Source organism: Chenopodium album, chromosome 4 (genome assembly GCF_948465745.1).
Source record: "Chenopodium album chromosome 4, dcCheAlbu1.1, whole genome shotgun sequence".
NCBI lineage: Eukaryota > Viridiplantae > Streptophyta > Magnoliopsida > Caryophyllales > Amaranthaceae > Chenopodium > Chenopodium album.
This window is the reverse complement of record NC_137837.1, coordinates 14,541,398-14,555,178: the sequence shown is the minus strand read 5'-3', so window position 1 is coordinate 14,555,178 and position 13,781 is coordinate 14,541,398. Positions and strand designations below refer to the sequence as shown.

Below are 13,781 nucleotides of genomic sequence, written 5' to 3'. Positions count from 1 at the left end.
GATTAGTCAACAATTTTCTCATATTTGTTTGTTTAGTTCTGTGTTTATGCCTAGGGGTTCTAGATCAGGTTACATTCCATTCGATCCTGAAATCGAATGATCTTTTCATAGACTAAAGAATTTTTACAGGCATATACGAGACACTTCTAGAGGTAATCCACCTTCGGAACTTCCATCTGATTCTAGCGATTCGGAAGCTTTTTCAGAACCTGAATCAGAGATGATGGCACCACCACCTCTCCACCTCGCAAGCTCAGCGATTATTCGCTGCCATCGCTGACAAATTTTCCACACCTTACTCCTACTCCGGCCTTTGATGGAGTGCAATTTGAGATCAAGCCCCAATTTATCACGATGATAGAGAGGAAGCAATACAGTGGAGTTAAGGGTGAAGATCCTGATCTTCACATTGCAGATTTCTGCCAATATTGCAATACCATTAGGCAAGCTGAGGTCACGCAAGACCAAATCAGGGAGATTCTTTTTCCCTTTTCTTTATGTGGAAAGGCTAAATTATGGTTTAATGGTTTGAATAGAACTGCACTTGGTATTACTGACTAGGAAACTCTTGCTTTAAATTTTTATAATAAATATTACCCTACAGAGAGAACAGCTTTACTAAGGAGTGCTATTTAAAATTTTGTCCAAGAGCCAGATGAAACTCTATATGAGGATTGGGAAAGGTTTAAGGATCTATAGAGAGAATGTCCCCACCATAATCTAGCACAATGGTAGTTGATCCAAGCCTTTTACAATGGACTTGGAAACTCATCTAGATCAATTCTAGATTCTGCAGCTAGTGGGAGATTCATGAACCTGTAGGGAATATTTCAAGCATTACCCCAAACTTGAACCCCACTGTGATCATACAATTAAGCATAATAGCGTCCAAAGGGAAGGACGCTCGAGCAAAAGAGTCGCCAACAAGTTTTAGGAGCTTGTAAACCGTAATCCAGGAGATCGTTAACTCCAATAGGTCTGGAACCATGACTGGAAGTTCGGGGATGAAGGTACAAATCCAACCTAAAAGAGATTGAACTTGCCCTAATAATAGGCCTCTACTTTATTCTTCTCGTATTCATGTGCGCTTTCTGACTAACATGCAATCAATAGGTTTATCCTTAACCTGTTTAATCTATGTTGGTTGAATATTAATTCACAAACAAAACTATTATTGACGATCACTTGAATTATAATCATATTAACCCTAAACAAGATTATTAATTATCTTATTAAACGTGATTACAAGTACAAATTCCCTTTAAACATGCAATAAAAGGTGTGATCATGCAATAACAATAAATATAATCAAGCAACATAATCATAATCATAATCATAATAATCATAACAATCATCATAATCATTATAACAATCATAAGTATAATTATAATCAATCATGTTAAAGCATAATAATAGCAAGATCCTAGGCATGATACTAACAAGATTAATAACAAACCCTAGCATGTCACTAAACAATAAAAATCAAAGCTTTAGCCCTAACATGATACTAACATGAAAATTAGGAAAGAAAGTATGAAGCACCGCAGGAATCACAATTGTCATGTTTGATATTATAACCTTTTCCCTAGATATGATACTAGGAAGATCAAAACACCCTAACATGACACTAGGAATCATAATAACAATCTAGACATGATTTCTATATCATAATAACAATGCAAATAATTAAAGCACTTACTTGGATGCCTCGTATCTCTTTCTAATAACAAAATACACGCGTTAGTAACTTCAAAGAAAATATAAATTAAAACAATTAAATTAAATAATTGAAAGAGAGATTTGTGACCAAACCCTTAGAAATCAAACCTTTCACGTCTAGGGCGAAGTCAACTTCGAACTTTGCTAGGTGTGTCTAGATCTTGTGAATGCGGAATTTTGTATGCAAAAGGCTTGTTTAGAAAGAGAGAGAGAGAGAGAGAGTAATCAAGAGATTCTTGATGAGAGTTGGTGAGAATTAGATGGAGAGGAATTGATGATGTGAATAATTGATAATTATTTATGATTGTTAATTGATTGTTGATGGAAATTGATGATTAAAAACGAAGGTCTAGGGACGCTATTTATAATGAAAATCAGCTGGATATGATAAAAAACGAATCAGAGTTTCGAAAAGAATAAAACACGACTGCAGCGTCAAACACGCGTCTGTCGCCAGATGCTGCAATCAGCTTTTCCATGCGTTTTCTTATTTTGATAAAATTTAAACGTACGAGAGGGTAAAACTATAATTTCCTTAAAAACACTTCTTTTATTCTAATTAAAACTCTAAAAAGTCAATTAAAGTCAATTTATCAATGCTAATCAAATTAGGAATGAAAAGAACTTTCTAGAAGATTCTAGAAGACTATAATCAATCCTAATCACATTAGAAATGATAAATCATAATAGGCCCTCCTCTAAATCATTGGGCCGCACATAAATACCAAACCGAGCCTAGTTTAGTAATTTGACCATAACTTCCTCATTATTCATCGGAATTGGGCTTATAATATATCGTTGGAAAGCTCTTTTCGAACCCGACCCAACTATACTATTATTGGACCCTTTCCATGTACCAAACCAAACTGGATTGACTGTTTTCTTAAAATAGGTTTTCAAAAACATATCGAAAGAAAAGAAATAAAACTAACCGCAACACTAGACTTTCCACACTTTCACTTCATTCGATTATGATTCGATGTGAAAGGTACTCATCACTGGGTTTGGTTTTGGGGAGACACAAATGGGTGTCTACAGAACCTTAATGTTGAAAATGATGGTGAAGTTATCGAAGACATGACAATTCATAATTCCCAATATGGGAATCCGAGAGGGTTTGCTAACAAAGAAAAACATAATGTTGATTTTGTATCCTTTTTGTAGGCTCATTTAACATCTATTTTCCAAAAACTAGATAATCTTACTGCTATTCCTAACTATGTAGCTAATGTTTCTGTTGTTGCTAATAATGAATCTTTTTGTGAAAATTGTGGAATTGTAGGACATTGGGAGCAAGATTGTAGGAGTCCCATGGAGCAAGTTAATGCCTTCCAAACCTATAGGCAAAATAACCCATACTTCAACATTTATAATCCTGGCCTCTGGAACCACCCATATCTTTCCTACTGGAGTGCCAATGTACAAAACCCCCCATCTCCACAACAAAAACAACAACAACCACCACCACAACAAAAATATTACTATCCTAATTCTGGCCAGAAAAACCAATCACAACCCTCCTCATCTTCTGACCCTGCTATGTCAGAAATTAGAGTAATGCTATCAAGCATGCAAAAGCACATGGAGAGTAGGGATGCACAAATTGATTCGATTATAGCTCATAATAAAATCATGGACAATCAAATTGTGCAGATTTCATCTACCCTTCAAACCCGTCAGCAGGGAGCTCTACCATCGCAACCAATTCATCCTACAGATCATGCTAATGCAATTACTCTAAGGAGTGGTTCACACTATGATGGGCCTCCTATGCCCAATGATGATGAACCTATTGCTAATCCATATTCTATTGTACCAAATGCTAATCTTACTAACACTATAGGGCTACAAAAGGAAATTAACCCTTCTAACGTTTCTTTGCAGGGTAAATCTCAGGACAAGGGTGGAGATGTGCAGATCCCAGTTATCAAACATCTATTCCCCAATAGACATTTGAAGAGTAAGTTTGATAAGTAATTCGGTAAGTTTTTGGAGGTTGTGAAAAATTTGCAGGTAACAATTCCTGTCACCGATTTAATCACTCAGGTTCCTACATATGATAAATTTATGAAAGATATTTTGACTAGGAAAAGGGCCTTTGATGAGGTAGAAACTGTAGCTTTTACAAAGGAATGTAGTGCTTTACAAAATAAATCCCCTCCTAAATTAAAGGATCCTGGTTGTTTTCTATCCCTTGTCATATTGGTAATGTCTTCATATATAAAGCATTATGTGATTTGGGTGTTGGTATTAGTGTTATGCCATCGTCTGTGTGTGCTAAACTTAATTTGGGTGATTTTTTATCCCTATAGCTTTTGTTGTTTTAGACATGGTTGGGGATACACAAATCCCCATTATATTAGGTAGGTGTAGGGAATATTTCAAGCATTACACCTAGCTTGAACCCCACTGTGATCATACACTAAAGTACGGTGGCGTCCAAAGGGAAAGAAGATAGAGCAAAAGAGTCGCCAACAAGTTTTAGGAACTTATAAACCGTTCATAGGGTGAAGGTTACACCCCTTAACGATCCATGATATCGTCAACTCCAATAGGTCTGAAACCATGACTTGTAGTTCGGGGATGAAGATACAAATCCAACCTAAAAGAGATTGAACCTGCCATAATAATAGACCTCTACTTTATTCTGATCGTATTCATGTGCGCTTTCCGACTAACATGCAATCAATAGGTTTAGCCCTAAACCTGTTTAATCTATGTTGGTTGAATATTAATGCACAAGTAAAACTATTATTGGCGATCACTTGAATTATAATCATATTATTAACCCTAAACAAGATTATTAATTATCCTATTAAGCGTGATTACAAGTACACTTTCCCTTTAAACATGCATAAAGGCGTGATCAAGCAATAACAATAAAAATATATCAAGCAACATAATCATAATAATAAATAAATAATTATAATCATCAAAATAATAATCATAATTAAAATAATCATGTTAAAGCATAATAATAATAGCAAGATCCTAGGCATGATACTAACAAGATTAATAACAAACCCTAGCATGTCACTAAGCAATAAAAATCAAATATATAGCCCTAACATGATACTAACATGAATATTAGGAAAAGAATAGGAAGCATCGCAAGAAACACAATTGTCATATTTGATAATATAAATTATAATTGTTACCCTAGACATGATATTAGGAAGATCAAAACGCCCTAACATAACATTAGGAATCATAATAAAGATCTAAGCATGATTTATACATAATAACGTTAATAAAAACCATTAAAGTACTTACTTGGATGCCTTGTATCTCTTTCTAATAACAAAATACACACGTTAGTAACTTCAAGGAAAACAATAAAATCAAACAATTAAATTAAATAATTGAAAGAGAGATTTGGGATCAAACCCTCAGAAATTAAAACCTTTCACGTCTAGGGCGAAGACAACTTCGAATATGGCTAGGTGTTTCTAAGTCTTACGAATGCAGAATTTTGTATTTGAGAAAAGCTAGTTTAGAAGAGAGAGAGAAAGTAATCAAGAGATTCTTAATGAGAGTTGGTGATTATTGATGAGAATTGATGAATGAAAACGGAGTTTTTAGGAAGCTATTTATAGAGAAAATCAGCCAAAAAGATAACAAAACAAATCAGAGTCCTGACGCGGATAAATACTGATTAGCGGCGACGCTGACAATTAGCGCCAGACGCTAACATTAGCGCCAGGCGCTAATGTCTGGCGTTAGGCGCTAATCCCGTTTTTGACGCGTTTTCTAAAATCAGATAGAATTTAACCGTACAGGAGGATAAAATCGTATTTTCCTCAAAATCATTCTTTTATTCTGATTAAAACTCTAAAAAGTCAATAAAAGTCAATTTATCAAATCTAATTGAATTAGGAATGAAAAGAACCTTCTAGAAGAATCTAGAAGACTAAAACCATTCCTAATTGCATTAGGAATGATAAATCTATATTAGGCCCTCCTCTAGATCATTGGGCCGCATATGAGGCTCAAACCGGGCCCAGTTCAGTAATTTGGCCATAACTTCCTCTATATTCATCGGAATTGGGCTTATAATATATCGTTGGAAAACTCTTTTAAAGCCCTATCCAACTACACTACTATTGGACCCATATCATGGACCAACCAAACTGGATTGGCTGTTTTCTTAAAATAGGTTTTCAAAAACAGAGAGAAGAGAAAAGAAATTAAAACTATCCGCAACACTAAACTTTCCACACTTTCACTTCATTCGATTATGATTTGACGTGAAAGGTACTCATCATCGGGTTTGGTTTTGGGGAGACACAAATGGGTGTCTACAGTAGGCCTAGTCTCCATACTGCAGGAGCCATTATTGATGTTAAAAATGGAAAACTAACCCTTTCTGTTGGAGATGATAATATCACTTTTAATTTAGGGAAGGTTTTAAAAGGACATATGCTAGAAGAAAACTGTTGTTTAATTGATGCAATAGATATAATGGATGATATTTGTGAAGAAAGCTTACCATAGGTTCTTGCAAGGGATCCCTTAGAGGAAGTTGTTTGTGGAGATTTATCTGCGGGTGATGCAAGCATTTGGAGTACTGAGGTGGATGCTATTGAAAAATCTATTTCAATAGAAGAGCTTGATCCTAAAGAGATCATGAAGGTAGTATACTTCAGGAATGAAAACCTGCAGAGGTTAAGAAACCTGAACTAAAATCTCTCCCTTCTCATTTGAAATATGTTTTTCTTGATGAGCAAAAACTATACCCTGTGATCATTAGTACTGCACTTGATGACCCACAAACTTCCCAACTTCCAGAGGTTCTTCGAACTCACAAAAGGGCAATTGGGTACAGTATTGATGATCTCATAGGTATTAGCCCTGATTTTTGTATGCACAAGATATATTTAGAGGACAACTACAAGCCATGTATTCAACCCCAGAGGAGGTTGAATCCTAATATGCAAGAAGTAGTTAAGAAAGAGGTGATGAAATTACTTGATGAAGGTATAATCTATCCTATTTCTGACTCAAAGTAATAGGTAAGTCCTGTTCAAGTGGTTCCTAAAAAGGGTGAGATGACTGTGATTAAAAATGATAAAAATGAATTGATTCCCACTAGAACTGTTACAGGGTGGCGTATGTGCATTGATTATTGTAGATTAAATATCTCCACTAAAAAGGATTACTTTCCTCTCCCTTTTATTGATCTAATGCTTGAGAGGTTGGCTAATCATAAGCTCTTTTGTTATTTGGATGAGTATTCGGGATTTTTCCAAATTCCAATTCACCTTGAAGATAAAGAAAAGACTACTATTACATGTCCTTATGGTACTTTTGCATATCGTAGAATGCCTTTTGGTTTGTGTAATGCCCCTGCTACCTTTTAACGTTGCATGATGAGTATTTTTTCAGATTCCATAGAGTCTATCATGGAAGTATTTATGGATGGTTTTAGAGTGTATGGGTCTTCATTTGATGCATGCCTTATAAATCTCGCTAAAATTTTGAAAAGATGTGAAGAATGCAAATTAGTCTTTAATTGGGAGAAGTGTCACTTTATGGTGACAGAGGGAGTAGTCCTTGGTCATATTGTATCTGATAAGGGTTTACAGGTAAATAAGGCTAAGATTTCTGTGATTGAGCAATTGCCTCCTTCAGTCAATGTTAAGGGGGTTAGAAGTTTCTTAGGTCATGTGGGGTTTTATCGTCGCTTTATCAAAGATTTTTCTAAAATAGCTAAACCACTAACTCAGCTTTTATTCAAGGATGCCCCATTTGATTTTACTAACGAGTGTCTTGAGGCTTTTCACAAGTTAAAGCAAGCATTTATATTGACGCCCATCATATGTGCACCCGATTGGAATCTTCCTTTCGAGATCATGTGTGATGCAAGTGATTTCGCATTAGGTGTCGTGCTAGGACAAAGAAAGAACAAAGTTTTGCATGCTATTTATTATGCAAGTAAAACTTTGGATGAAGCCCAAGTCAACTATGCCACTACGGAGAAGGAGTTTCTTGCTGTTATTTATGCTTTAGAAAAATTTAGATCATATCTAGTTGGCTCTAAGTCATTGTTTTTACTGACCATGCAACTTTGAAGTATTTATTAGCCAAATCAGAATCAAAGGCTAGGCTCTTTCATTGGGTTCTCTTGCTCCAAGATTTTAATGTGGAGATTAAGGATAAGAAAGGTTCAGAGAACGTTGTGGCAGACCACTTGTCACGTATCAGGTATGATGATGGTAAGAATTCTCTCCCTATAGATGATTCTTTCCCTAATGACCACTTGTATGCAGTTGTAGAGCAACACCCTTGGTATGCAGATTATGCAAATTATTTGGTGGGTGGTACTCTACCCCCTGACTTGTCCTATCAATAGAAAAAGAAGTTCCTTTATGATGTTAAACATTGTTTTTGGGATGATCCTTTTTTGTTTCGTGAGTGTGCAGATAGATTATTTCGCAAGTGTGTTCCCGAATGGGAAGTTCATGGTGTTCTTACTAGTTGTCACAACTCTCCCTATGGAGGACATCATGGTCCCACCAAAATGGTGGCTAAGATTAATGAGTCGGGTTTTTATTGGCCCACTGTGTTTAAGGATACTAACACTTTTGTGCAGGCTTGTGACTCTTGCTAGAGGACTAGCAATATTTCGCGGCGTCATGAGATGCCTCAAACTGGAATATTAGAAGTCAAAATTTTGATGTTTGGGGTGTTGATTACGTGGGACCTTTTCCCTTTTCAAGAGGGAATCGCTATATAGTTGTTGCCGTTGATTATGTATCCAAATGGATTGAGGCCATCGCTACTCCTACCAATGATGCCAAGGTGGTCCATAGGCTTTTCAAGAAAACCATCTTTCTAAGATTTGGAGTGCCTAGAGCTATAATCAGTGATGGAGGATCTCACTTTCATGAGCGGAAGTTGGACACTCTCCTCAAAAAGTATGGTGTATATCATAGGACAGGTTTAGCCTATCATCCCCAAACGAGTGGCCAAGTTGAAGTTTCTAACCGTGAGATTAAGGCTATTCTAGAGAAGGTAGTAGCAAAATCAAGGAAAGATTGGAGTGATAAGTTGGATGACACCCTTTGGGCGTACAAAACTGCATTTAAGACCCGATTGGTACTACTCCCTATAGGCTTGTGTATGGTAAAACATGTCACCTCCCATTGGAATAGGAATACAAGGCATATTGGGCTATTAAGGAGCTCAATTTGGATGCTAAGCTAGCGGGAGAAAAGAGGCTTCTTAAACTTAATCAACTAGATGAGTTTAGGTTGACGGCCTATGATAGTGCACGTGTCTACAAGGAGAAGACCAAGAGATGGCACGACAAGATTATCCTTTCGAGAGAATTCAAAGGAGGGTGATAAGGTGTTGTTGTTCAACTCTAGACTTAAACTTTTCCCAGGAAAGCTAAAGTCAAGGTGATCGGGTCCTTCATTGTTAAAAGGGCAAATAGATTTGGTTCTGTGGAATTGATCGATGGGCATAGTAACGAGTTCAAGGTAAATGGTCAAAGACTTAAGCAATACCGTGAAGGAGCTACGATTGGTGCAGTTGAACTACTTCACCTAATCGATTTCACTTCATCCTGAGTAACATGTGGTAAGAGGGTCGTGCGGGACCTAGATAAATCAGCGCTTTGCGGGAGGCAACCCGTATTCTCTTACTTTTTAGTTTAGTCTTCTTTCTTTTTCTTAGTGTGAGGAGAAAGGAGGGAATTTAATGAGTTTTATGAGATTTTGTACAAGTTTGATGGGAAAAAGTTAGTCAAATTTGGAGACAAGAAAAGAAGAAAAAAAATCGGACTCAAGTGCTTTAGCGCAAGAGAGTTCTAAAAGGAAGAAATTCGCCTGACCGGGCGCGAGAGCTAAAGAGGAAAATTCAACAATTCTCGCCCGACCGAGCAGAACAGTTGACAAGTACGAAACTTTCACTCGCCCGACCGGGCACGAGAGTAAAGGAAAAATCAAAGGAGGTGCTGGCGCCCGACTAGGGGCGAGAAGGGTAATTCAACTTAATTAGATTGCCCAATCGGGCAATGTGGCGCCCGACCAGGCGCGAGATTCCCCAATCCGGACCTCACCCTTTCTTTTCCTTCTTCTTTCTTCTTCCCCCTTCTTTCTTTCCTCCTTCTTTCTTTCCTCCTTATTCTTCTTTCCACCATTCTTTCTCTCTCAAAAACCTTAAATTCTCTACCTTCTCTCTAAGATCTTCTCTCCAATTCTTACCCAAATTCAAAAAATTTCACATATTTCTTCTCCTATGTTCATCCTCTACATTCCTACACCAATTTTACCCAATTGCAAACAATTTTTTTCCAAACCCATGTTCTCAAATGGCTTCAAAGAGGGAAAGAACGCTAATTGGGCGGAGTTCTAGTTCAAACCAAGAGTATAATCCGGATTTGCAACTTCCACAGTGGCCAACCATCCGAATCACAACCCCAACACAATGGGGAGCAGCTCGAAAATCTCTATGACCGTGAGGTAATCCTTTCTCGGTAGTTACACCGCCCTACTCTTGACTCCCTAGGATTGTTTGATTATGTTATAAGATTCATGAACGATATAGGAATGAGAAAATTTGTTGACATGCATTATCCTACGTATCGTGAATTGACTTGTGAATTTCTTTCCTCTTTGAATGTTGTAAATAGCAAAAATGGGCCAAATTTGCATTTTAGGTTGAACAATAGGAATATTAGTTTAACTTATGTTTAATTTTGTAAATTTTTTTATTTAGAATCCGAACTCCCCATTGGCATGAACACTATAAAATGGAGGATATTTATCATGTTTTAACCTGTTTACCCGCCCCAAACTCTCAACATGATAGTGGTCGACCTATTCATCACCCTGTTCCTAAAATTTTCCAAAGATTTTCGGGTGTTTGTTTTCTAGGTAGGAATGAGCCACACAATGCACAAACTAACGAGCTAGCTGTTATTGGACATTATGTGTTTGGTTATGGTAAATTGAACATGGGTAGGTACATCATCCACCATTTGAGTAGGCATGCCACGGCTAGTACCACTGCTAGTACCCCTGTCCGGTTAGAAGGCCTAATTACTAGGATAGCGGTTAAGATGGTTGGTTTTAGTGAGACTAGGGCCCACAGTCTCACTAACTGTGGGGGGGATACCTACATGACCACTAGGCATCTAGAGGACTTAGGTTGGGTACGGATGGATGGCCAAACCCCCCTTTTGTGTGTTAGGGTAAGAACGGAGCAACCATTGCCTATTTTTCCCCTCCCTAATGTAACATCCTAGAAATTCCTTTCTTTTAAAATACCTGTTTTTCCCTGTTTAAAACTTTAAATAGGAATATCTAAGACATTACCGCCATCGTGAAAACGGCTAAGGCAACTATCAAAGACACACGGCGGAAGACTAATTTCAAAACCATTCAAAACAAGTCAACTTAAAAAGTTAATCAACGAAAGTAAAGTTAACGAAGTAAAATATAATCAACCTACAACTTGAAACCATTGTAAGCCTTTATTAAAACAAAACCAAACTCAAAACCTTTTTGTTAGTCACGCATAATAATAATGTCATAAATAAAGCAATAAACACATCATATACTTATGGAAACTAGCATGATTCGCTCTTCACTCATGCCCATTCATGAATATGCTTCATCACCTGAAAAGCTTCTCTCTACTTGTTTCCACTACTCTCCATTAAAAATGGGTCATCATAGGACCAAGATAAAGACAAGGCCAACAAACACACAATCAGCAAAGCTGAGTACATAAGCGTAATTAACACACTAGCATACAATTCCCTATCAACACACAACTTACCTTGTTGCACCTATTTTTCAAGCATACAAGAATCAATAAAAGTTCTCACTAGACACTACATAATTTATTTAATGTTGACTACGCATCGAATGGGTTTCCTCCTAACCTCCCCCAAATAAATTGAGGTTACTGACACGGGAGCTAACCGTGCCAGACTGCCAGCATCAATAGCCACTCATAGATGGCGGAATTATTGCGCATAATAATAATAATAAAAGTAATGTACAGCGTCTTGTACTCTAGTAGAAGTTATGGTTAAATATAAAATTAAACCCCATAACTCCCCCCATATGTTCATACTCAAGGTATATACGTTCCAAGAGTTTTGGTGCATAATCTCTTTCACTTTACGTTATTTACAGATTATTAAACTTGGTGACGACTCTCTAACCATAATCATTCAATCAATCAAATATACCAATTTAATTCTTGAATAATTAGTGACCACATAATATTTAATGTTGAATCATTTTTAATTCTACCTCGGTGCCAATGACACCTTAAACGCATAAAGCGTCACAAATCCTATCCCTCGGTGTTAAAAACACCTTAAGTGCACTAAGGCACCAACATACAATTTATTCCTCGTGTACATAGACACTTATATAGCTCTTTCCTCATGCTTATAACATCAATAAAAATTATAAGAATCATAATAAAATTCCTTTTCAATATTTTAAACCAAATTAAACATTTGGTTTAATTAAACATGCTCTCTAACATGCCACAAATAAATACATGATTCATAAAAAATACTCCAACCTATAATTTTCCAACCAATAATCTATCACAAATAAATCATGCCTCATTATTCAAATCACCAACAACAACCAATTCATAATTTTCTTTCCAAATCTAGCATGATACTACTTGTAATCAATTTAGCACATTTAGCATGCTACTAAATCAATAAAATTATGCTAAGTACGCGAACGTACCTTGTATACGATATTAAAATCTCCACGACTAATAGAAATCGCTCACTTCAAAGTCTCCTACAATTTAAAACAATAGAAGAGTATTAAAATCCTCTCTACATAAATTTCCAGCAATATATACTACTATAAAACCCCTCATAATTTAATTAAAATAAGCTGAAATTATATTTAAAACATCATACTTTAATCCCAATTAATGGGTAATTAAAATTCCTTAAAGAAACTTAATTTTTAATGCTCTATCAAAAATTCTAGCACTATATTTTAATGAAAACTTGCTGTAATTAAGCCTTAAAACACTTTAATTAAATGTTTAACCCAATATACATCATAACCCTTCAATAATTTATAAATCAAGAACCTAGGGTTTAAAAAATTGGGGCATTTTAATTAAAAACATAATCTGAAAATTAATTAACATAATACTCATAATCAAACATCAAAATCAAATCCCAAAATTCATAATTAACAATTAGATCTAGGATTAATTTGGTTTTTAAAATAAAGTTTTAATTTTTTTCCCGAATGAAAGGGCAGCCGACAGCCACCAGGCCAGGCTGCTGCCGGCAGTTGGCTCTGCCGGCTGCTGGTGGTGGCCAGCCGGTGGTGAGGGAAAGACGAAAAAAAAGGGAAAGGGAAAAGAAAAAGAAAAATAAAAAGAAAGGGGAGAGAAGTTTACCTTAGGTTTTTCTCCACTCTGGACAAAGTTTGATTTGCCTCGTGTGTTGAATATTTATACCCCTTCTCTAGAAACCCTTCTCCCTAACTTTCCTCTTTTAATTTTCCTAATCCCTTTCCTAATAAAACTTTACTAAAATAAACTTTCCTTAAATTAAACCCCAACTTAATTAAATAAACTTTCCTTTTATAAATATTTCGAAACTTATTTAAAATAAATAATTAAAATACTTTAAATAAAACAATTCAATTTAATTAAATACTTCTCAAAATACTTATTTTAATTAAAATACGTATAAAAATACGAGGTATTACACCTAACCCCGAGTTGACCGCCTTTCCCCCCGGGCAAGAGTCTCATACATATGCTGCTTTAGTTGCCTATATGCCCAAGGGCGAGCACCTCCACCACCTCCACCTGAGTCTATGGTAGCACCTTCCTTACCTCATATGCCTCCACCTCCCCCTAGGCAAGACACAAAGACCGTATGGGATCTCTAGAGCATAGGGCAGACCTTAGGCCGTATTGAGGGGAACTATGGGGAGATTAGGTAGATGGTTGGTTCGATAGACCAACGTTTGGGCTACATTGAGAGGAACCAGGGTAGGGCTTTATACCCTATGTTTGATGATTATGCTCGTCGGGGTGCTATTCCC

The 13,781-nt window shown here is 36.4% G+C and overlaps 1 non-coding gene across 1 annotated transcript; it reads right to left on the bottom strand.

The window, feature by feature from the left end:
• Window positions 1-615: 615 nt before the first annotated feature.
• On the bottom strand, window positions 616-722 carry LOC145629787 (small nucleolar RNA R71). Its single transcript, XR_014111928.1, has one exon. It is a non-coding gene; the product is annotated as a small nucleolar RNA R71 (small nucleolar RNA).
• Between the last annotated feature and the right edge of the window lie 13,059 nt (window positions 723-13,781).